Below are 27223 nucleotides of genomic sequence, written 5' to 3'. Positions count from 1 at the left end.
CCAAGTATGAGGAACTCAATATATAGAAAAGCCACAGTAATGCCCATAAGTCATCACTTTAATACACTAGAACTTAATAAAAACGAGATGTTGTTGAAAAAATACCAAATGGCACAGGAATGGGGAGCAGAGGGGAGAGGGAAGGACTGGGAGAAGAGAATGGACATAAAAAAATTAATTATTCTTTCATAAAAATTATGAAAGTCCTGAGAATATAGGTAATGTCTATATCTTTAACTTGAATAAAAGAGTCATTTTTAACAATCTAGAGGTTCCTCTGAGAATCAATACAAAAATAACATTTAAAATCTGCAACCAGCAAAATTTAGGAAAGCTTAATGCAACTAAAATTGAATGAAATAATAAATACAATTTTTACAACTGAAATAATAAGGAAAATGTTTACACTTATGTACCACATACAAACAATATAGAAATAACAAAACACTTATCATTGGTATAACAACAATAGCTTATCTCTAAAATTTGAAGGAAATCTGTATTTTAATTTGTTTAATTCAATGACACAGCTTTTCTATGATTGACACAATATAATTTCATTCTAATCACTGAAATAATTTGCACAAGTACAAACATAATACAATTATTTAAAGCACCGCTTATTTCTCAGTTTGTATAGTGCTTCTTTCACATCCTTGTTCCTCAGTCTGTGGATTAGAGGGCTGAGCATGGGAATCACCACTATATAAAACAATGAGACCATTTTGTCTTCATCTAGAGCATAGGAAGAACTTGGTTGGAAGTACATAAAGAGCAGAGTTCCTTGAAAAATTGCAATTGCAGTCAGGTGGGAGGCACAAGTGGAGAAAGCTTTGAGCCTCCCCTCATCAGAGCAGATCTTTAAGACCGATGACAGGATGTAATAGTAAGAGACAAGAAGTCCTGAAATGGTGCAGAGCTCAACAAATCCAGAAAGCACAAGTATTGCTAACTCATTGACATGTGTATCTGAGCAAGTTAGTAACAGGATAAGAAGGAAGACCACAGGAAAAAAAAAAGATTCATCTCATTTGACCTATAGAAACATAGCACAAAGGTTATTATAGTGTGCATAAGTGTATCTATCATCCCTCATATGTAAACTCCATCTAGGAGTTGGTAGCAAAATCTACTGGATATGTCTATGGCATGCATGAAAGGGTTGCTGATGGCCTTGTACCAATCAAAGGTCATTACTGCCAACAGCATGCACTCAACATCTATAAAAATACAAGTGAAGAAAAATTGCAAGGCACAGCTAACAAAAGATATAGATTTGTATTTGGCCAGTATCTGCATCATTGGTCCAACTGCAGTGAAATAAAAGAGATCTGAAAAGGAGAGGTAGCTGAGAAAAAAGTACATTGGTAAGTGAAGCTGGGGATCCATTCTGAGCAAAATAATCATTCCAATATTTGCAACAAGAAAAATGAGATAGATGAAAAGAAATAAAATGAATAGAACCACTTCCATTACAAGATTATTAGTAATTTACAATAAAAGAAATTTGGTGAATGAAGAGCAGTTCTCTTTGTACATTTTTTCTTTGCTCTTTGTATTAATTTTATAAAAAGCGTTTAAAATAAACTAGAATTTATTTATCTAATCAAGAAAATTTTAGTCAATATTCAGACTTCAATTTCATTATGTAGAAAATATTGTGTATTCAGAACTATCTAGAAACAAATCATTCATAAAGTGACATGCTCCCTAAAACTTCTCTTAAATTTTTAATTTGGGAAGTTTTTAAATACTAATTATAATAATAATATGTTAATAATTTTAACATTAAGTTCAAAAAAAGTCCATGTTTTAATTGGTTATAAAAGAATGTGATCAAGACAGTATTAGAAAATGCCTTTGTCAGGCAAACATGATAACCACTACACAATGGTTGTATCATTGGTTTCCAAATAACCTGAAAATTCCTAAAAACATAGGGCCTTCTGATGAAGATATCTTCTGTCTCTTTTATCTTTCTTTATATAAATGTTTGTCAGAGAATGCTTTTTCATCTTCATTGAAAAATGAATCTAGAGAGATACAAGATGGTGTTGTAAGGAGGACACTGTTTCTGACCAGTAGAACAGCACGGACTAGCAGATGGAATGCTGGGTCCTAAAACACCAGCAATTATGTTTCTGAGGTGAGAGGAAACTCCATGGTGTGGGAGTCAATTGGGTTTCAGGTCACCCAGCTAAGCCCCCGAAGACTTCGTTGGTCACCAACCCATAGCCACATGTCTGTGTGCTCTGATCACCATCCCAGACTGAACTGTGGACTCCACAACACCAGAGACTGGCATTTCCAGTTGAGAAAAAAAAAACACATTGAAGGAAGCAATTGGGGCGGACCTCAGGTCACACAGACAATCCTTGGAAAAGGTGCCAGGTTCCATTGGGTGCTAAGCCACCAGCCCAGAGTGGGGTGGTCAGCCACCAACCAGAGACCTGCCGGTGTGCTAGACTTACCATCCCCAAAAGAACTGTGGGTTCCAGGGCACCAGAGTCTGGGTTTTCTGTTGGGAGCAAACCCCATGGTGAGGAAAACAGCAGGTTCTACCTTATGTCACTATGCTGACCCCTCCCCCCAAAAAATCTTGGTAAAGGTTCCCAGATTTATGCAGGTGTCCAGGGACCCAGCTGACCATGAGGCAGAGCCACTCTCCTGCACCTGTGTGCTCTACTTGCCATCCCAGACATAACTGTGGACCCCAAAGCACCACAGAATGGGTCTTCATGTTGGGAGGAAACCCCACTGTGTGGGAAATAACAGGTCTGACCTTAAGATGCCCAGCTCCAGAAAAGTTTCTGTGTTTCCACAGGCACTAGGCTCTGGCCTCCTGCTGCACATATGAGTGCTGTGTTCACCTGCCACTGATTAGCTCAAGATACTGGGGTATACAGCTCTAATCTCAAACCTACAGGGGCCTGCGAGCCACTGGATCAACCCACAGATACTGCTCCAAGGTGCAACCAGTTACACCTACCTAAACTGAGGAAAACCATGAGGTTCCCTGGTTCTTCAAGAGGGCTACCCTAGTAAACAAAGCATAAGAGCAGCAACAGCCCCTCATTAAATTCAGAGCAAGAAACCCAGTGGCAGGGAAGTTGTCTCCAGGAATTCTCCTGGCTAGAGGAGAGTCCCCCTGACTACCAGTGACCACAGTTACCACAGAGGTCCATACACCTGAGGTGAACCATAGCAATTCTTGAGAAGCACCGCCATTCAGTTGACCATACCCAAAAAGCTGAGGAGCCCTCCTTCAGAACACTGCCAAGAGGATTCTCCCCACCCGAGGATTTCAGCAGGCACCAGAAATTAAAGCCAATACCTGAGACAGCATACATGGGTAGAGGCCAGCGTAAAAGCACAGCCAACAAAATGAAAAGCAATTCGGCATCTCCAGAACCCAGTTATCCAGGGACAAGTAGCGCAAGACACTCTAACTTAAGTGAGATTCAAGAAGATGACCTTACATCTATGATAATAAAGAGGACAATGGAGGAATAAAAAAGAAATGCTTAACGAATAAGAGGAAGATAAAGTCAAACAGACTATGGCCATCTGTAAATAAATATAGGAAGATGCAGCCAAACAGTTTGTAGCTTTCAGAGAGGAAATGATTAAATCACTGAAATAAAACGAAAGAAACAGATTAATGTTCAAAATACAGGTGAAGGAATTGAAGGAAAACACACTCAGAGAGATGAAGGAAATAAACAAAACGGTTGAAGTTCTGAAGATAGAATTGGAAAATTTAAAGGAACCCCAAAGGAGAAAATCATGGAAAGGTAGGACTTTGGGAAGCAGGATCTATAGATGTAAGCATAACCAACAGACTACAAAAGATAGAAGAAAGAATCGCAGGTGTTGAAGGTACAATGGTAGAAACTGATGTGTCCATAAAAAAATAATAAATCTAAAAATTTCCTAACACAAACTACCCAAGATATCCAAGAAAACATGAAAAGTCAAAACCAAACAATAAAAGGAATAGAGGAAAAAGAAGATTCCCATCTCCAAGGTCCAGAAAATATTTTCAACAAAATTGTTGAAGAAAATTTCCCCAAGTTAAAGGAGAGAACTATAAGAATACAAGCGGCCTACAGAACACCCAATAAATTATACCAGAAAAGAAAATCCTACCTCCTCATAATAATAAAAAAATAAGCATACAAAACAAAGAAAAAAATATGAAAAGCTGCAAGGGAAAAAGGCAAAGTAGCATATAATGGCAAACCCATCAGAACCACACCTGACTTCTCAACAGAAACTAAGAAAGCCAGAAGGGCCTGGGCAGGTATCATGCAGACCCTAAGAGAACACAAATGTCAGCCCTATACCCAGCAAAACTCTCAGTTCTCAAAGAAGGAGAAAACAATATATTCAATGAAAAAAAATTTAAAAAATACCTACCCACAAAACCAGTGTTATAGAAGATACTAGAAGGAAAATTACAACTCATGAAAACTAAATACTTCCAGGAAAACACAGGAAATAAATAACCTCACTACAACAAAAGTAGCCAAGCACACAAACACACTACCACAATCAACATCAAAATGAAAGTATCTAACAGCCACTGGTCATTAATCTCTCTCATCATCAGTGGACTCAATTCTCCAATAAAAAGACACAGACTAACAAAATGGATGAGTAAACAAGTCCCAAGAACCTGTTGAATACAAGAAACACACCTAAGTCAAAAAGATAGACATTACCTGAGAGTAAAGGGCTGGGAGACCATTTTCCAAGCAAATAGAGCTAAGAAGCAAGCAGGAGTAACCATTGTAATATCTAATAAAACAGACTTTCAAACAAAATTAATCAAAAGAAATGGGGAAGTTGACTTTATACTCATCAAATGAAAATTCTACAAAGAAAACAACACAGTCCTGAATATCTATGCCCCAAATACAAACACACCCACATTTGTAAAAGAAACATTAATAAAACTTAATCCACACATAGATCGCCATACATTAATAATCAGAGACTTCAACATCCCACTCTCAACAAAGGACAGGTCAACAAAACATAAATTAAACAAAGAAGCAAAGACTCTTACGGAGGTCATGATCAAATGGACCTCACAGACATGGAAAGAACCATTCACAAAAGAATTTACCTTCCTGACAGCACCTCATGGAACCTTCTCCAAAACAGACCATATAGTTGGACACAAAGCAAACCTTAACAAATATAAGATTGAAATAATACCTTGCATCCTATCTAACCATCATGCACTAAAGCTGTACCTGAACAACAGAAATAGCAAAAATCCTACACACACAAGGAAACTGAATGACTCGCTACACAATGACAGCTGGGTCAGGGAAGAAATAAAAAAATAAATTAAAGTCTTCCTAGAATTCAATGAAAATGAAGGCACAACATACTCAAACTTATGGTACACAATGAAAGCAGTTCTAAGAGGAAAAATTCATAGCAAAAAGTGCCTTCAAGAAGAAATTTAAAATATGTCATTCAAGCAACTTACTGGCTCTCCTAAAAGCCCTAGAAAAAAGAAGCAGACACATCAAAGAGGAGCAGACAGCTGAAATTATCAAATTCAGGGCTGAAATCAATAAATTAGAAACAAATAAAACAGTTCAAAGAATCAATGAAACCAAGAGCTGGTTCTTTGAGAAAATCAACAAGATAGACAAACCCTCAACCAAATTAACTAAAAGGCAGAGAGAAACTATCCACACAAACAAAATCAGAAAGGAAAATGGGATACATAACCACAGACACTGAGGAAATCCAAATGATCATTTGGTCTTACTTTAAAAGCCTAAATACCATAAAATTTGAAAATCTAATTGAAATGGACAATTTTCTGTATAGATTCCATTTATCAAAATTAAATCAAAATCAGGCAAATAGATTAAAGAGTCCTATATCCCCTAAGGAAATTAAAGCTGTCATCAAAGTCTCCCATCCAAAAAAAAAAAAAAAAAAAAGCCCAGGGCCAGACAGTTGCAGTGCAGAATTCTATCATACCTTCAAAGAAGACCTAACACCAATACTCTTCATATCATTCCACAAAATAGAAACAGAAGGAGCACTACCAAACTCATTCTATGAAACCACAGTCACCTTGGTACCTAAACTTTACAAAGTCCCCACAAAGAAAGAGAATTTCAGGCCAATCTCCCTTATAAACATTGATGCAAAAATATTCAACGAAATACTTGCAAACTGAATCCAAGAACATATCAAAGATATCATCCACTATGACCAAGTAGGCTTCATCCCAGGCATGCAGGTGTGGTTCAATATATGCTAATCCATCAATGTAATCCACCAAATAAACAAACTGAACAACAACAAAAAAACACACATGATAATCCCTTTAGATGCTGAAAAAGCATTTGATAAAATCCAACACCCACTCATTTTTAAAGTCTTGGAGAGATCAGGGATACAAGGCACATATCTAAACATAGTAAAGGCAATATACAGCAATCTTATAGCCAACATTAAACTAAATGTAGAATAACTTAAATCAGTCCCACTGAAATCAGGGAAAAGGCAAGGCTGCCCACTCTCTCCATATCTCTTTAACACAGTTCTTGTAGTCCTTCCTAGAGCAACAAGACAATTAAAGGAGATCAAGGGGATACAAATTGGAAAGGAAGAAGTCAAAGTAACTATTTGCAGATGATATGATAGTATAGATCAGTGACCCTAAAATTTCTACCAGAGAACTCCTACAGCTGATAAAGAGCAAAGTGGTTAGATACAAAATTAACTAAAAAAAAAAAAAAAAAAAAAAAAAAATCAGTAGCCCTCCTGTATATGAAAGACAAAAGGGCTGACAAAGAAATTACGGAAACAACACCCTTCACAAAAGTCACAAAGTACATAAACTACTTTGCTGTGACTCTAACCAAGCAAGTCAAAGACATGTATGAAAAAAAAATTACATTCTCAGAAAAGAAATGAATAGAAGATATCAGAAGATAGGAAGGTCTCCCATGCTCATGGCTTGGCAGGATTAACATAAAAAAATGGTACATCTTACCAAAGCAATCTACAGATCCAGTGCAATTCCCATCAAATTACCCACACAATTCTTTACAGATGTTGCAAGAAAAATTCACAACATTATATGGAATAACAGGAAACCCAGAATTGCCGAAACAGTGCTCTTCAATAAACGATCTTCTGGAGGTATCTCCATCCCTGATCTCAAGATGTACTATAGAGCAACCGTAGTAAAACCTGCATGGTACTGGCATAGAAGCCAACTGGTGGATCAATGGAATCGAATATAAGATCCTGAAATAAACCCACACACTATGGACACCTGATATTTGACAAAGATGCCAAAACCATACAATGGAAAAAAAGACAGCATCTTCAACAAATGGTGCTGGTCTAACTAGATGTGTACATGAAGAAAAATGGTAATAGATCCATACTTATCACCCTGCACAAAACTAAAGTCCAAGTGGATCAAAGACCTCAACATAAAACCAGACACATTAAATCCTTTAGAAGAAATAGTGGGGAAGAGCCTTGGACTTATTGGCACAGGAGACAACTTCCTGAACAGAACACCAACAGCACAGGCTCTAGGAGCATTAATCAATAAATGGCACATCATGAAACTACAAAGCTTGTGTAAAGCAAAGGACATTGTAGCCAGAACAAAATGACTGCCTCCAGATTGGGAAAGCATCTTCACCAACCCTATATCTGACAGAGGACTAATATCCAGAATATATAAAGAACTCAAGAACTTAAACAACAACACATCAATTAAAAATGGGGTGCAGTGCTAAACAGAATTCTCAATAGAGGAATATCAAATTGCAGAGAAACACCCAAAGAAGTGTTCAACGTCCTTCCTCAGCAGGGATATGCAAGTCAAAATAACACTGAGATTTCACCTTACACCCATCAGAATGGCTAAGATCAATTGACACACATGTGGGAAAGGATGTGGAGAAAGAGGAACCTTCTTCATTTTCTGGTGGGAATGTAAACTTTACAAGCACTTTGGAAATCAATCTGGTGCTTTCTCAGATAATTAGGAAAAGCGCTTCCTCAAGAACCAGATATAACACTCCTAGGCATATATCCAAAAGATTCTCAAGTACACAATGAAGAAATTTGCTTAACCATGTTTGAAGCTGCTTTATTCATAATACCCAGAAGTCGGAAACAACACAGATGACCCTCAGTTGAGGAATAGATACAGAAATTGTGGTACATTTACACAATGCAATTAAATTACACAATGCATTTACACTCAGCAATTAAAAACAAGGAAATCATGAAATTTGTAGGTAAATGGTGGCGTCTAGAAAATATCATCTTGAATGAGGTAACCTAGAATCAGAAAGACACAAAGGGTATATATTCACTCATAAGTGGCTATTAGACCTAAAATATTGCATAAACATACTAAAATCTGTACACCTAAAGAAGCTAATCAAGAAGGAGGACTCTGAGTAAGAAACTCCATTGTTATTCAGAAAGGCAAAGGGGATGGACATCAGAAGAGGGAGAAAACAGGGAACAGGACAGGAGCCTACCACAGAAGATCTCTGGAAGACTCTACCCTGCAGGTTATAAAGTAGATGCTGAGACCCATAACCAATCTTTGGGCAGATTTCTGGGAATCTTATGAAAGAAGAGGGAGATAGAAAGACCTGGATGGGACCGGAGCTCCACAAAGAGAGCAACAGGACAAAAAAATCTACACACAGGAGTCTTTCCTGATACTGATACTCCAACCAAAGACCACTCATGGAGATAACCTAGAAATCCTGCACAGATGTAGCCCATGGTAGTTCAGGGTCCAAGTGCTTTTCTTAGTAATGGGAATAGGGACTGTCTTTGACATGAACTCAGTGGCTTGCTCTTTGAAGACCTACCCCTCAAGGGGTACAGCCTTACCAGACCACAGTGGAAGACAATACAGCCAATCTTGATGAGACCTGATAGAATAGGATCAGAAGGAATGGGAGGAGGACCTCTCCTATTATTGGAATGTGGGACAAGTTTGGATGGTGAAGAGGGAAGGAGGGTGGGATTGGTAGTGGAAGAGGGAGGGAGCTACAGATAGGATACAAAGTGAATAAACTGTAATTAATAAAATAGAAATTAAAATAACTTAAAAAGAAGAAAAATGAATCTACTGTTTTGATACTGAATCCTTTTGGCATGTAGTTTCTATAGACTTGAATTGACATGGATTTGTATCTGTTATGCTTTGATTTTACTATTATTTGAGAAAATATGGAAAAATAAAATTGTTTACCTTTATAATATCACTTACAGAGTCATTTTAAAAATGGATATTTATTACTAATTTAGCAGCTGAATCATTTACAAAATTATGCAAGGGGAAATTAAGGCATTCAAATTCATACAATTACAGCAAAAAACAAAACAAAACAACAACAACAAAAAAACATTGGCCAGAGGATTCAGTGTAAACTTCATAGTCCATTCTAATCAATGTGATCATTTCAGCAGATTAGTGAGATAAACAACTAGAAACACCATGAACAAAACTGCTTTAATGTCAGTAATAATAACTCCAAAACCAAGAATTATCTGGAAATGAAGAAGAACCTTCTTCATTCATTCATCTTTGTTCTTGGTCTAAGTGATCAGAAAAATTATCAGTGTTGTGTTAGGGTAGCATTTTTTGTCTGAATACATGAAATTACTATCCATAAATCAAGACATGATGCCACTTTAATGTAGTTTTAAGTATATAAATTAAACTGAATAAGTAGCACAGTTAAGGGTAATTTTTTGTTCTTGACAAAAGCTTTTGTTGTAGAAATTTAACCTATATTGAATTACAAATGTAGATATCACTCATTTTTTTCTGACTTGTCAAGTCTCTTCTACATATTATGAGGAAATGTATTAGAATTAAGTAGAAACTCATTCAAATGCAATAAAACAGATAGAAAATATCAAATTAACAGATAAGCCATACAGAGCCTCTTATTCTCTTATTCAAGAAGATCAGAGTTCCTACTTTTCAGTACATTAACTTTCTTTGCTATATTATTCACTTAAATTACTTTTGAAACACAGTCAATTTCTTAGATAATGAAAAATTTTCTGTCACTGTTATTAATTTTATAGCATTTATTGTACATGAAAAGTGATTTATTTAAAAGTTTGAGCACTCCTCTTCAAAGGTTCACAATTTCTTAACTGCTGTTTTTCCCCTCATGGGCCCAACTTATGAATCTTCAGAAGACTTAAGAACCAAAAAAATGAATTGAGAACAACAGAGTTTAACCAATACCACTGACTATTTTCACTTACATAGTGATTCTTTTTTGGGGGGGAAATAGGAACAGAAAAAAAAAGTCTATCCTATCTTAATATGTGAATTTTATTTGTTCATGTAACATGTCTCTGAGGTTCTTTGTTGTTACATGAAAAAGCTAATGTCGATTGTGTCATGTAATTCCAGAATATCATTGTTGATATTATATAGACTTGAGTTTTTATATTGCTATCCCTATTATTTGAAATTTATTATTATTGAAATATAGTAAGACCTGGAAAGGACAGGAGCTCCATAAGGAGAGCAACAGAACAAAAAATATGGGTACAGGGGTCTTTTCTGAGACTGACACTCCAACCAAGGACCATTCAGGGAGATAACCTATGAGCCCTGCACAGATGTAGTTTAGTGTCCAAGTGGTTTCCATAGTAATGGAAACAGGGACTGTCTCTGGTATGAACTGATTGGCCTGCTCTTTAATCACCTCCCCCTGAGGGGGGAGCAGCATTACCAGGACACAGAGGAAAACAATGCAGCCACTCCTTATGAGACCTGATATACTAGGATCATAAGGAAGGAGAAGAAGACCTCCCCATCAGTGGACTTCAGGGGGGGGCATGGGTGGAGAAGGGGTAGGGAGGGTTAGATTGGGAGGGGAGGAGGGACTGAGCTACAGGGGAGATACAGAATGAATAAACTGCAATTAATAAAAAATAAAAAAAGAAATAGAAAAAAATATATTGAAAGAAATTAATGAATTGCCCATACCACATCATGGGTGCACAGCTTTGAAAAGGGAATTGTGTCTTAATAAAAATTGCTTAAAAAAGGAAAAATATCATAAACATTTACCAACCTTATATAAACAAATGAAGGCACTCCAATTTACAAACCTATATTTATAAAAGTGGTTCTTTGTTAGGTGGCAGAATTTATGTAACTACATAAACAGATGAGACATGTAGTTTTTCGTTTGTCAACAATATTGACCACGTTTCAAAGAATTACAGTGATATTTGCCTAGTTTTGCAACTAGCCATTCATATACTTACCTGAGTCCAGGCAGTCTTTCTTTCTTTACTTCCAGTGACAGAACAATCTTGATGAATACATTTATGTTCTATTGGAACTGTGGGGACATAATTTTTTTGAGGTCAAGCCTTTCTAATTTGTTTTATATTAATGTGGTATTTAATTAGCTTCCTGGCTCAGAATTTTCATGGGAATCTTCAACAACTGCATTCCTGAATATCTTCTTCAAAGTTTATGCTTGATGCTGACAATCAGTGATAGACACTGATTTGAAATTACAGAGAAACTCAATGAAACAAATTTCTCTGTCTTTAATGACTTCCCCAGTTTGTATTGTTTCATACTAACTCTTCCATCTTTTTGGATACATTTCATTTGATCATCAGGACATACTCTCAAACCCATAGCAACCAACTCATTTCATGCTCATTATTTTATGAATGAATGTGCTGTCAACACCATAGCAACAATACTCAATTCATACTCATTATTTTATGACTGACTGTTCATATAGTTGAAAACCTGATACATTCCTCTTGGTTTCTTATATCTGATTACACTGTCTTATTTATTACTACATCCACAAGGTTATACATAAGCAATGAGTCATTAAAAGTGTTTTGTTACATAACATGTCATTAACTTTGTGGATGCACATAGATGGTTTTAGTTTCAAAATGTGCATTAGGGAAATTTTGTTTTTGACATTGGAGCCAGGATTGTGTTACATGCCCTTAATCCCAGCACTCAGGAGCCAGAGTCAGTCTTATCTCTGTGAGTTTGAGGCCAGCCTGGTCTATAAAGTGACTCCAAGATAGCCAAGGTTACACAGAGAAACCTTGTCTCAAAAAAGAAAACAAAAATTATTTTTTAACTTTACTTAGTTGTTCATTTCACATGTCAATTGTTGTTTACATCCTCCACGTCTCCTGATCCTACCCTCCCTCCATCTTACCCCATCATCATCCCCTTCCCCTCAGGAAATGGGCCCTCCACTCACCCACCCCAACACTGCATGTCACATCAGGATTTAGTAATCCTCTTAAAGGGTGACTTGATAAGGCATCCTCACCAGGGGAAGTAATAAAAAAAACAGGCAAAAGAGTCCACATAAGAAACAACCCCTGCTTCCCTTACTAGGGTACCCACCAGAAGACAAAGTTTCCCATTTCGTATATATGGGGCCTAGATCTAATCTATGCATAATAATTGGTTTGAGCTTCAGGCCTTGGTTTGGTCCCAGGTTAATTGGCACTGTTGGTCTTCTTGTGAAGCTTCTGTCATCTCTGTGTCTTTCTATCTATCCCCAACTCTTCCACAAGGCTTTTTGCACTCTGCCTAATCTTTGACTGTGAGTCTCGCCATCTCTTTCCATCCTTGCTCTGTGGAGCCTCTCAGAAGACAGCTGCGCAAGGCTCCCATCTGCAAGCATAGCAGAGTGTCTTTGTTAGTGTCAGGGGTTGGCTCTTTCCCATGGAGTATGTCTCAGGTTGGGCCAGGGATTGGTTGGACATTCCCTCCATCTCTCTTCTATGGTGGAGAATGAAATTAGGGAAACAGTACCTTTCACAATAGCCACAAATAGTATAAAGTATCCTGGTGTAAATCTAAGAAAGCAAGTGAAAGACCTGTATGAAAATAACTTCAAACCTCTAAAGAAATAAGTTAAATAAGATAGCAGAAGATGGGAAGATTCCCCATGCCCATGGATTGGTAGGATTAACATAGTAAAAATGTTCATTTTACCAAGGGCAATCTATAGATTCAAGGTAATTCTCATCAAAATACTAAGACAGTTATTTAAAGATTTTAGAAGAACAAGTCTCAACTTCATTTGAAACAAACAAACAAACAAACAAAAAACAAAGTAGCTAGAACAATCCACCTACATAATAAAAAGAATTTCTGGTGGTATCTCCATCAGTGACTTCAAGCTGTACTGCAGAATAATGAAAACTGCATGACACTGGCATTGAAACATATTGGTCAATCAATAGAATTGTATTGAATACTCAGAATTAAACCTAAACATATACAGACACCTGATTTATTACAAAACAGCCAAAATCATACAGTGGAAAAATGATAACCTCTTCAACAAGTGGTACTGGTCTAAATAGATGTCTACATGAAGAAAAATGAAAATAGATCATATTTATCATTCAGCATAAAATTCAAGGTCAAGTAATTCAATTATCAGCAAAAACCAGACATACTAAATCTGTTAGAAGAGAAAGTGGGAATATGCATTGAACTCATTGGCACAGGAGACAACTTCCTGAACAGAACACTAACACTGATCAGTCCCTAATATCAATAATTAACAAAGGGGACCTCATGAAACTGAAAGGCTTCTCTAAGGCAAAGGACACTGCCAACAGAACAAAACAGCAGCTTACAGACTATGAAAAGATCTTCACCAATCCTACATCTGAGAAAGTGATAATATCCAAAATACATCAAGAACTAAAGAAATTAAACACCAACAAAGCAAACAATACAATTTAAAAATGGGAATAAAGCTAAATAGAGAATCATTTCTCTATCTCTCTATCTGTCTATCTATCCATCCATCGTCTGTCTATGTATTTATGTATGTATGTATGTATGTATGTATGTATCTATGTATCTATCTATCTATGTATCTATCTATGTATCTATCTATCTATCTATCTATCTATCTATCTATCTATCTATCTATCATTACAATTTATTCACTTTCTATCTTAGCAGTAGCCCTCTCCATCATCTCTTCCCAGTCTTACTCCCTTTACCTCTTTTCCTCCTATGACCTTCCCCCAGTCCACTGATGGGGAGGCTCTCCTCCCCTTCTATCTAACCATGGCCTATCAGGTCTCATCAGGACTGGCTGCATTGTTTTCCTCTGTGGTCTGGCAAGACTACTCCTCCACAGAGAGGTGATCAAAGAGCTGGACACTGGGTTCATGTCAGAGAGAGCCCCTGCTCCCCTCACTAAAGAACTCATTTGGAGAATGAGCTTCCAGGGGCTATATCTGAGCAGGGGTCCTCTCCATGCATGGGGCTTGGTAAACAGATAATTTTTAAAAGAAGAATCTCAGATGGTCAAGAAGCAGTTAAAGAAATGTTCAATGTCATTAGTCATCAGAGAAATATATATATATGTATATATATATATATATATATATATATATCAAAATGACTCTGAGAGTCCGTCTTACACCTGTCAGAATGGTTAAGATAAAATCCTCAAATGACAGCACATGCTGGTGAGGATGTGAAAAGGGGATCACCCCTCCATTGCTGGTGGGATTGCAAACTTGTACAAATATTTCAGAAATCAATCTGACACTTTCTCAGAAATTTGTGCATACCTTTACCTCAAGATCAATCTATAGCACTCCTGACTATATATCCAAAAGGTGCTCAACCATACAACAAAGACAATTGATCAACTATGGTCATGGCAGCTTTATTTGTAATAGCCGAAAACTGGAAACAATCCAGATGATCCTCAACTAAAGAATGGATAAAGAAACTGTGGTACATTTACACAATGAAATGCTACTCAGTTATTAAAAACAAGGAATTTATGAAATTTACAGACAAATGGATGGAGCTGGTAAAGAAAATCTTGAGTGAGGTAACCTTGACCTAAAATGGCACATACTATATGTACTCACTTACAAAAATATAATAGCCATATATTACAAGACAACCATACTATAACTCACAGACACAAAGAAACTAAGTAACAAGGAGGGACCAAGGCATGAAGCTTGAAATTCACTCAGAAGAGGAAATAGAATAGGCTTGACATGCTTCAAGACACAGAACAGGATAGGAGATGAAGTATGGAGTGAAACAAGGGTTGAGAGCATGGGTGGGAGGAGAGAGGCTTACACAGAGAAGAGAAAATGTGGGAGGTACCACTTCTGAGACAATCTGGAGACATACAAAAGGGTAGGCTCAAAAAAGGATATGGGGGTGGCTCTAGCTGAAGTCCTTAGTAGTAGGGGTCATGAAACTGAAGATGTTACCCTCTAACAACACAGAAAAAAAAATTATTTTAAAGGGAAGTCCTCTATATTATTTTTATTTATTTTTCTTTATTATTGTTATAATTTATTATAATTTATTCACTTTGTATCCCAGCTGTAGCCCACTCCTTCATCTCCTGGTCCCACCTACCTTTCCTCTTCCACCCACTCCTATGTTCAATCCTAATCCACTGATAGAGGAGGTGCTCCTCCTTACTATCTGACCCTAGCCTATCACGTTTAGGACTGCTTGGATCCTCTTTCTCTGTGGCCAAGTATGGCCACCTTGCCCAGGGGAAGTGATCAAAGAGCAGGCAACAAAGTTCATGCCAGTGACTGACCCTGCTCCCATTACTAATGAACTCACATGGAGACTGAGATGTCTATGGGCTACATCTGAGCATGTGTTCTAGGTTCTCTCCATGCATGGCCATTGGTTGATTCACCAGTCTCAGCAAGAAAACCGGAGCCCTGAATTTTTGGCTTTGTTGGTCTCCTTAAATAGCATCTGTCTCCTCCACGTCTATTTCCCCCTTCTTTCATAAGATTCCCTGCAGTCTTACCAAAGTTTTTCTATGAATCTCAGCATCTGCTTTGATACTCTGATGGGTAGAGTCTTTCAGAGGCATCCTGTGGAAAGCATCTACATTGTTCCCTGTCTTTTCCTACTTTTAAGGTCTATCCTGTTTTCCCTTCTGAATGAGGATTAAGGCTCTTCCCCAGAGTTTCTCATTGTTTAACTTCTTTAGGACTATAGATTTTAGTATGTTTATCCTATATTATTTGGCTAAAATCCACTTGTAAGTGAGTATATACCATGTGTGTCCTTCTGCTTCTAGGATACCTCACTAAGGATGATCTTTTCTTCCCACAATTTGCCTAAAAATTTCATGATTTCCTTCTTTTTAATTGCTGAGTAGTATTCAATTGTGTAAATGTACCACAATTTCTGTATCCATATCTCTGTTGAGGGACATCCAGGTTATTTCCAGATTCTGGCTTTTATGAATAAACCTACTATAAATACAGTTGAGCAAATGTTCTTGTTGTGTACTTAAGCATCATTCAGATATATGTCCAGGAGTGCTATAGCAGCATCTCGAGGTAGCACTATTCCTAATTTTCCAAGAAATCACCGGATTGATTTCCAAAGTGGTTGTGCAAGCTTACAGCCCTACCAGGGATGGAGAAGGGTCCTCTTTTCTCAACAACCTGTCCAGCATGCATTGTCCCTTAGTTTTTCCTCTTAGCCATTCTAAGGGTATAAGTTGAAATCTCAGGGTTGTTTTGATATGCATTTCCCTGTTAATTAAGAGTTTCTCCACCATTCCATAGTCCACTGTTGAGAATTCTCTGTTTAGCACTTTCACCTTTTTTTATTAGTTTCTTTTTCTTTTTTTATTATTATTGTTTATTATTATTAGTTACATTTTATTAACTCTGTATCCCAGCTGTATCCCACTCCCTTATTCCCTCCCAACCTCACCCTCCCTCCCCCAGCTTCTCCCTGCCTCTTTCCAAGTCCACAGATTGGGGAGGACCTCCTCCCCTTTCGTCTGGCCCTGTTTTATCAGGTATCTTCAGGACTGGCTGCAAAGTCCTCCTCTGTGGCCTAGCAGGACTGCTCCTCCCTTGGGGGACGGGGAGGTCAAAGAGCCTGCCATTGAGTTCCTGTCAGAGATAGTCCCTGTTCCCCTTACTATGGGAAACCAATTGGTTATTGAGCTACCACGAGCTTCGTCCGAGCAAAGGTTCTAGGTTATATCCATACATGGTCCTTGGTTGGAGAAACAGTTTCAGAAAAAAACCTTGAGCCCAGATATATTTGGTCCTTGTGAAGCTCCTATCCTTTCCACAACATACTAACTACTCTTCTGCAGAAGGTTTGGTTATGAGTCTTAGGATCTGTTTTGAAACGCTGCTTGGTAGAGTCTTTCAGATGACTTCTGCGGTAGACTCCTGTCATACGTCCAATGCACATCTCATTTGTCTTTCTAAGTGAGGATTGATCATCTTACCCCTTGTCTTCTTTCTTGTTTATCTTCTTTAGGTGTATAGACTTCATTATGTTAATCATATCTTGTAGGTCTATATAAGCAAGTATATACCATGTTTGTCTTTCTCTAAATCAGGATTGATCATCCTACCCCGTGTCGGCTCTCTTGATTATCTTTTATAGGTGTATAGATTTCATTATGTTTATCCTATCTTATATGTCTATATAATCAAGTATATACTGTGTTTGTCTTTATCCTTCTGGGATATTTCACTCAGAATGATCTTTTCTAGATCGCACCATTTGCCTGCAAATTTCATGATTTCTTCCTTTTTGATTGCTGAGTAGTATTCCATTGTGTAAAAATACCACAATTTCTGTATCCATTCCTCCATTGATGGACATCTGGGTTGTTTCCAGGTTCTGGCTATTACAAATAGAGCTGCTACAAACATCGTTGCACAAATATCCTTGTTGTGTACTTGAGCAAATTTTGGCTATATACCTAGCAGTGGTATAGCTGGGTCTTGAAAAAGCATTATTCCTAATTTTCTGAGTAAGCACCAGATTGACTTCCAAAGTGGTTGCACCAGTTTACATTCCCACCAACAATGGAGGAGTGTTCCCCTTTCTCCACAACCTCTCCAGCATGTGTTGTCACTTGAGTTTTTCATCTTGGCCATTCTGATGGGTGTAAGGTGAAATCTCAGGGTGGTTTTGTTTTGCATTTTCCTAATGGCTAGTGAGGTTAGGAATTTCTTTAAGTGTTTCTCTGCCATTCGATATTCCTCTATTGAGAATTCTCTGTTTAGCTCTGTTCCCCATTTTTTAATTAGATTACTTGGTTTGTTGTTTTTATTTTCTTTAGTTCTTTATATATACTGGATATTATCCCTCTGTCAGTTAAAGGGTTGGTGAAGAATCTTTCCCAATCTGTAGGCAGTCATTTTGTTTTGATGATGGTGTCCTTTGCTTTACAGAATCTTTTCAGTTTCATGAGGTCCCATTTATTGATTGTTACTCTTAGAGCCTGTTCTGTTGGTGTTCTGTTCAGGAAGTTGTCTCCTGTGCCAATGAGTTCTAGGCTGTTTCCCACTTTTTTTTCTAACCGATTTAGAATATCTGGTTTTATGCTGAGGTCTTTGATCCACTTGGACTTTAGTTTTGTGCAGGGTGATAAATATGGATCTATTTTCATTTTTCTACATGTAGACATCCAGTTGAACCAGCACCATTTGTTGAAGATGCTGTCTTTTTTCCATTGAATGGTTTTGGCTGCTTATCAAAAATCAAGTATTCATAGGTGTGTGGGATTATTTCTGGGTCTTCTATTCGGTTCCATTGATCCTCCTTTCTGTTGTTATGCCAATACCATGCAGTTTTTATTACTATTGCTATGTATTACAGGTTGAGATCGGGGATGGAGATACCTCCAGATGATCTGTTGTTGTACAGGATTGTTTTGGAGATTCTGGATTTTTTGTTTCTCCATATGAAGCTGAGAATCTTTTTTTCAAGGTCTGTAAAGAAATGAGTTGGTATTTTGATGAGTATTGCGTTGAATCTGTGGACTGCTTTTGGCAGGATGGCCATTTTTACAATGTTAATCATACCAATTCATGAGCATGGGAGATCTTTCCATCTTCTGATATCTTCTTCAATTTCTTTCTTCAGAGACTTGAAGTTTTTCTCAAACAGGTCTTTCACTTGCTTGGTTAGTGGTTAGTGTCACCCCAAGGTACTTTAGGTGATTAGTGGCTATTGTGAAGGGTGTTGTTTCCCTTATTTCTTTCTCAGCCCTTTTGTTTTTGGTATACAGGAGGTCTTCTGATTTTTTTGAGATGATTTTTTTATCCAGCCACTTTGCTGAATGTGTTTATCAGCTGAAGGAGTTCCCTGGTTGAATTTTTGGGGTCACTCATGCATACTATCATATCATCTGCGAATAGTGACACGTTGACCTCTTCTTTTCCAATTTGTATCCCCTTGATCTCCTTTAGTTGTCTTATTGCTCTGGCTAGGACTTCAAGTACTATGTTGAAGAGGTATGGTGAGAGTGGGCAGCCTTGTCTTGTCCCTGATTTCAGTGGGATTGATTTAAGTTTCTCTCCATTGAGTTTGATGTTGGCTGTAGGCTTGCTGTATATCTCCTTTACTATGTTTAGATATGTGTCTTGTATCCCTGATCTCTCCAAGACTTTAAACATGAATGGGTGTTGGACTTTGTCAAATGCTTTTTCAGCATCTAAGGAGATGACCATATGGTTTTTCTCCTTCCATTTGTTTATGTGGTGGATTACATTGATGGATTTCCCTATGCTGAACCACCCTTGCATGCCTGGGATGAAGCTTACTTGATCATGGTGGATGAAATCTTTGATGTGTTCTTGGATTCGGTTTGCAAGTATTTTATTGAGTATTTTTGCGTCAATGTTCATTAGAGAGATAGGTCTGAAGTTCTTTTTTTTTGTTGGGTCTTTGTGTGGTTTAGGTATCAAGGCGATTGTGGCTTCATAGAATGAGTTTGGTAATGTTCCTTCTGTTTCTATTTTGTGGAAGAGTTTGGAGAGAATTGGCGTTAGCACTTCTTTGAAGTTATGGTAGAATTCTGCGCTGCATCCATCTGGCCCAGGACTTTTTTTGGAAGGGAGACGGTTGATGACTGCTTCTATAATCTTTCTACCTGATCCTGACTTAATTTTGGTAAATGGAATCTATCAAGGACATTGTCAATTTCTTTTAGATTTTCGAATTTTGTAGCACATAGGCTTTTGTAATATGATCAAATGATTGTTTGGATTGCCTCAGTGTCTGTAGTGTCCCCCTTTTCATTTCTGATTTTTCTGATTTGGATAGTTTCTCTCTGCCTTTTGGTTAGTTTGGCTAAAGGTTTGTTTATCTTGTTGTTTTTTTTTTAAAGAACCAGCTCTTGGTTTCATTGATTCTTTGAATAGTTTTATTTGTTTCTAGTTGATTGATTTCAGCCCTGAGTTTGAATATTTCTAGCCATCTGCTCCTCTTGGGTGCATTTGCTTCTTTTTTCTCTAGGGCTTTCAGTTTGGCCATTAAGTTGCTTGTATGAGATGTCACAAATTTCTTCTTGAAGTCACTTAGTGCTATGAATTTTCCTCTGAGCACTGCTTTCATTGTGTCCCATAAATTAGGGTATGTTGTACCTTCATTTTCAATGAATTTTAGGAAGTCTTTAATTTCTTTCTTTATTTCTTCCTTAACCCAGCTCTCATTGAGCAGTAAGTTGTTCAGTTTCCATGTGCTTGTAGGCTTTTTTCTAATTCCATTGTTATTGATGTCCAGCTTTATTCCATGGTGGTCAGATAGAATACAGGGGATTATTTCAATCTTCTTATATCTGTTGAGGCTTGTTTTGTGACCAACTATATGGTCTATTTTGATAAGGTTCCATGAGGTGCTGAAAAAAAGGTATACTCTTTTGTGTTTTGGTGGAAATATCTGTAGACATCTATTAGGTCAATTTGATTTAGGTCCTCTTCACCCTTTTTTTTTTTAATTGGATCACTTGGTCTGTTGGTATTAACTTTATATATTCTGGATATTAAACTTCTGTCATATATATGGATGGTGAAGATCTTTTCCCAATCTGTATGCTGTCTATATTCTTTATGCCTGGCTGTCAGTTTTATTAATGTTTAATTCAAATCAACTCCAGGAAAAACTGAAGAAAGCAAGTGACATGGAAAAAAAATCATGAGAGATGACAAGAAAACAGAAGGTTTAATCAAGTCTTCATGCTTTCCTAATCTGTACCAAACTCTGTGCAGCGCTTGTTTTGGCTTTGTTACACAGTGCCTTAATACACAACTTCTGACGTAATTCACTATCTGCCTCAAAGGGAACATCTTTTTTCTTAAGTCTTTTAAATTTCTTTTTTTTTATTAATTAGAGTTCATTCTCTTTGTATTCCACTTGTAGCTCCCCCTCCCTTCCCAAACTCACCCACCCTTCCTTTCTCCCACCCATACCCCTCCCCTAGTCCACTGATAGGGGAGGTCTTCCTCCTCTTTCTTCTGATCCCAGTCTTTCAGGTCTTATCAGGAGTGGCTACATTGTCTTACTCTGTGGCCTGGTAAGGCTGCACCCTACTGAGGAGAAGGTGATCAAAGAGCAGGCCAAACAGTTCATGTCACAGACAGTCCCTGTTCCCACTACTATGGAACCCACTTGGACACTGAATTGCCACAGGCTATATATGTTCAGGGGTTCTCGGTTATCTCCATGAATGGTCCTTGGTTGAGGTATCAGTTTCAGGAAAGACCCTTTTGTCCAGATTTTTGTTTCTGTTGCTCTCTTTGTGGAGTTCCTGTCCTTTCCAGATCTTAATATTTCACACTTCTCTCATAAGATTCCCTGCACTATGGGCAAAGTCTGGCTATAGGTCTCAGCATCTGCTTTGATACCCTGCAGGGCAGAGTCTTTCAGAGGCCTTCTATGGTAGGCTCCTGTCCTGTTCCCTGTTTTCTCCCTTCTTTGATATCCATCTCCTTTGTCTTTCTGAATGACAGTGAAGTATCTCACCCAGCGTCCTGCTTCCTGTTTAGCTTCTTTAGGTGTACAGATTTTAGTATGGTTTATGCTATATTTTAGGTCTAATAGCCACTCATGAGTGAGTATATACCCTTTGTGTCTTTCTGATTCTGGGTTTCCTCACTCATAATGATCTTTTCTAGATTCCACCATTTACCTACAAATTTCATGATTCCCTTGTTTTTAATTGCTGAGTAGTATTCCATTGTGTAAATGTACCACAATTTGCGTATCCATTCTGTAGGTTCAGACAAATAGGAATAGTGCTATCTCAAGATCCAGCTATGCTACTCCTAGGCATATATTCAAAATATGCTCAAGTATACAACAAGGACATTTTCTCAACCATGCTTTTAACAGCTTTATTTGTAATAGCTAGAAACAATCCAGATGCCCTTCAAGGGAGAAATGGATACAGACGTTGTGGTACATTTACAAAATGGGGGCTCCCCTTTTCTGAGTAGAAAGAGAGGGAACATAGGAGGAAAAGTGGGGCAGGGAGGGACAGGGAGGAGAGGAAAGAGGGGCCTATGATTGGGATATAAAATGATATATAAATTAAAAATAAAATTTAAAAAGTCTCTAATGCTAAACACACCACACATTTTTGTCACAGATCATGCAGAAATCAGGCTGGTACTCAAGTAGAACTGTCATTCGACTGATTAGCATTTATGCTGATAGAGTGTGTAAGAATACTGGGGGAAGAAAATAATCATCAGTCTCACCCAGCTGAGAAGCTTGCAAGACACAACAATTACTGGCCTGACAAATATGCCCACTAGTCCAGTAATGAAATTAATGTTATTGGAGTAACCAGCTACTGTCTGATTGTATTTAGGTTCTGCTTCAAACGATAAAAGCTGTTTGTGTCACTCTTAAAGAGATCGGTAACCTGCAGATAGTTCATAGTTCTTAGTGGAGATCTCGGTTTACTATTTTTATTTATGTAGATAATGTTAAAATGACTCCTAAGTGACTTATTGATAAATATATAATAAAATGTCTTTCAAAGCTCACCAGAGAAACTTTCCCTTCAGTAGGTGACAATTAAGACAGAAATCTTCAAATGGCCAACATGTACAGAATAAAAGACTGTGAACTTTTTAACCCTAAATGGGACATACACATCACATTCCTTCTCAAGACTCAGACATCATTGCAGCCGAGGAGGAAGAAAGATTGTAAGAACTAGATGTGGTTAATAATGACACAATAAAAACATGTTTTCTAGACACAACAGGGCATTTGCAAATAAGAGTATGTTACAGTGGATGTGACAGCATGAACAAGTTTGTAGAACCTCAAACCAAGACCAAAAAAAGACCAAGTGTAGATTGGGAGAATCTTTATTGCTTTAATGGTGCGACCTCTGGTAAGTCCACTAAAGTTCAAGGAAAGCCCCACTCCCTACACTTCTTTTTTTTTTATTTTATTTTTCTTATTAGTTACATCTTGTTAACTCTGTGTCCCAGCTGTAGCCTGCTCCCTCATTCCATCCAACTCCACCCTCCCTCCCTCATCTCCTCCCTAACCCTTTCCAAGTCCACTGATTGGGGAGCACCTCCTCCCCTTTCATTTGACCCTGTTTTATCAGGTATCTTGAGGGCTGGCTGGAAAGTCCTCCTCTGTGGCCTAACAGGACTGCTCCTCTCCTGGGGGAGGGGGGGGTCAAAGAGCCTGCCCTTGAGATCCTGTTAGAAATAGTCCTTGTTCCCCTTACTTTGGAAAACTACTTGGTTACTGAGCTACCACGGGCCACATCCGAGCAGAAGTTCTAGGTTATATCCATAGATGGTCCTTGGTTGAGTGTCAGTCTCAGAAAAGACCCTGTGCCCGGATATATTTGGTCCTTGTAGAGCTCCTATCCTTTCCATATCATCCTAACTCCCCTTCTTTCATATAGACTTCTTGAAAAGAAAAACATCAGCAACAGCAGCAACAACAATAATAATATTAAAACAATAATAAACAATATTTCATGGAGCAATGTGGAAGAAAAGAAAACCAAAAGTTTGGTGGGTAAAAAGTAGAGTGTAGAGAGGCTGTATATATGAGATGCTAGTGGAGTGTGTTCAAAACAAGTTCTAAATACATTGTATGAAGTTCTTAAATCATTAATGAAAATGTTGCTTAAATTCAGCATGATTTACTTATTACATAATTGTTTGATTGACTCTGGCTCCATCTAGTGCCCTGAAGTTGTAAAAGCATTTGTTCTGAGGCTAAAGTGGTGAACTTTGTTTTTGTCTTTTGAGTCCTCAGATTTAAAAGCTTACTCCCACATTTCTTCTCACATAGTGATCTACCTGGTCTCAGTCATGATCCTCATCTATCATCTGTCCATAATTGTTCTTTTTTTCTACTTGTCTATAAGGGTTAGATCTCAGTGTATTTTTAAAAATCATCTATTTATTAGAGAGTTAGGTTACAACTTTTATGTAAACAGAAAGTTCAGCAAAAACTGAACAGGTGTTTATCCCATAGAGTAATATGTTTCTAAATATCAATATTTTAAATTTAAATTAATCAAGTTGTAACCAGAAAAATCTCTTCAGAAAATATGTTCTAAAGAGTAAATTATTAAACATTCACACCTTATAAGGTTATTATTCAAGTAAATACTAAGTTTTTGCTAAACTTACAAACTTTTATTTATATTTAGAGTTAATTCCCATGCACAGAGATTACCAATTTGCCTCCAAGTTTACAACAGAAGGTTAATGTGTGTGTTTAGACAAAAAGATTGCACTTAAAGTAATGACAGATAAGAATTGAGGTTTGAGTTGCATATGTCAAATATCATCAATAGTTATTTGCAGGGTGAATACGTGCTATGGTATGCTTGCTCTGAGGATTAATTGAGGTTGGAAAAGATTGGTAATCTTTAGCTACAAATAGCTAGGTATTGAAATTTAATTGCTTCCAGTAAACTATAACAGACAATATAAAATAGCCAACTAAACTGATGTGTTTACTCACTCTGCTATGAAATGTTTTAATGTCACTTCCATCTTTTCTGAAAATATCTGTTCTTAGCAACATGTGCACAAGAGCTCCTGAATAGGTTCTCAAGGTAAGCAAGCAATTATAAATATACAACATTGATATTTTACAATAACATTTTTACTTTTTCTTGTCACATTTGAAAATTAGATACAAAGATTGAAATATTACTAATTTCAAGGAGCTTTTATTTAGGAAAGAATTTTTTTTAAGATTCCAAGTCATTAAAATTCACCTCAGGACTAGGGCCATTAGCTCATTATTAGAGCGTACCTGTCTATCATGTTTGAGTCCCTAAAGTTTGTTCCCAGTTCTGAAGAGAAAAGTAAAGGTAACAACTGAACTATTACTGAGAGTGGTAATTACCTTTTCAAATAATTAACAGTGACAGTATTTTTCCAGTAATTAGCAATGTATTTATAAGAACACATATCCCAGTGTCAGTAATTGCATTAGAGATCTGCAGAATCTTTTGGAAAGATACATTTGAGATCTCAGTGATTAGACCCCTAATGCTATGAAAATGTAGTAAAAGCCCTTCATTCTTCTCGAAATTATTCATTTAATCTATTGGAAAACAGTTCTTTCCTTTACTAAGTCATTTTGTGGGAGTTAGATGGGCTTTCACCAAATAAAAAGTAGTTTTGTGGATCTGAGATAAATAAAAAAATGATGAATCATGACAAAATTTGTAGGAAAATGTACTTCAAATTGCTTTTGTCTGCATGAGTGATTTGTTCTTACTTTATCTGACAACACTTGTACAATAATCTGTAACATCTTTGTATAAATACACATTTTGTTATAGCTAAGAAATTACCTATGCTGTCTGTCTGATAATTTGAAATATTTTATGTTATAATTGAACATTGTCTTATGTGTGGAAAGATTTTTGTGAATTTGATTTATAATTAGACTTCTGAAAAGTTGAGATTTTCCTTCTACTACTACTACTTCTTCTTTTCTTTTTTTTTTTTTTGTACCTTCTCATGTTAGCATAACTACCACAACACATGTTTTATCCCAACTTTCCAAGACTAGTTGCCATGCTTTTCTGGGAAATGAGAAAACTTTTCCCACACTTCAGCCTGTCTCAATGAGATCTAACCAGAAAGTCTTGACACCCCTGAAGTTTGTTCCTCCTTCTTTTCTCTGACTAAAAGTGTATTGCAGTTTAAGTCATACCTGACAACGCCTAGCTGAATATCTCTGTATGTTATTCTAAACACGCACCTGACATTTATTATGAATAAGAAAGTAGTTCATGCAAAGCTAATAATACATCCTTCAACTGTGGGATCATGATTTTTTTTTTTTTATCTCCATTTTCTTTCAATTTCTCCTTAACCTCAAAATTTCTATTTCTTCCTTTTTTGGTCTGTAAGACAAGGCTGATAATGATAGTAAGTCTCACAAATGTTTTAAATTGTTTGGTGACAAATCAATAAGCTACAGCAAAAGTACCTGGAAATTGGCATTATACACTAGAAGCCTTACACAGCTAGTACTTACTGAGTTGTGTAAGCACACAGCTAGTACTTACTAAGTTGTGTAAGCATAATTAAAATACTGTTTTCTACATGCAAGTCTGTCTATACAGTGAAGCATGATGGAGACAAATAGAAAGTGGAGGCATAATAGGTAGTTGATATACAGATGGACTGACAGATGAACAATGCACAGATGTGATAGATAGATAGATAAAAAGTAGATAGATAATTCTGTAATTAAATACAAAATCACTGTAAGATATGTCAATGTTGTTTTTAGATTATAATGTATGTTAAGTTACACAAAATTATACAACACGAATATAGCCAAAACACATTCTAACTTAATTCACACTAACTAAAAACTAATGTCTTGGTAAATATCTTGATACTTTATTAGCAGATAAAATATAAGAAATACTTTTCACTATTCTAATAGAATGTAGTACACCTATACATGTTCTGTTGATACACCTTTACAGCTTCTGATAAAGGACCTTCTGCTCACTGATGTGACCATGTTGTACAGACATTTTAATCATTTAATATGAAAGGTATCATCCTTATTTTCTACACTCTTAGCATTTGTTACACTAATGAACAAAAGATTCAGAAACAGTTATCTTTCCTTTCATGGCTTTGAATACTTTGTTCATTTCTTTTACATTTCCACAGGAATTCATTTTAGTCTTCTTTTTAAAAAAATATTTATTTCTTTTATAAATTATAAATTTTATAATTTTTTTTAATAAATTACATTTTGTATCCTAGCAGTAGTCTCCTCCTTCTTCTCTTCCCAAACTCACCTTCCATCCCTAATCTTCTGCCATGCCATTCCCAA

General features: G+C 36.9%; 1 pseudogene; it reads right to left on the bottom strand.

Moving 5' to 3' along the window:
- Positions 1-604: 604 nt before the first annotated feature.
- LOC110543397 (olfactory receptor-like protein OLF2) lies at positions 605-8482 on the bottom strand (annotated as a pseudogene).
- Between the last annotated feature and the right edge of the window lie 18741 nt (positions 8483-27223).

Source organism: Meriones unguiculatus, assembly GCF_030254825.1.
Source record: "Meriones unguiculatus strain TT.TT164.6M chromosome X unlocalized genomic scaffold, Bangor_MerUng_6.1 ChrX_unordered_Scaffold_31, whole genome shotgun sequence".
Classification (NCBI taxonomy): domain Eukaryota; kingdom Metazoa; phylum Chordata; class Mammalia; order Rodentia; family Muridae; genus Meriones; species Meriones unguiculatus.
The sequence above is the reverse complement of the archived record's forward strand: the minus strand, read 5'-3'. Positions and strand labels throughout refer to the sequence as shown.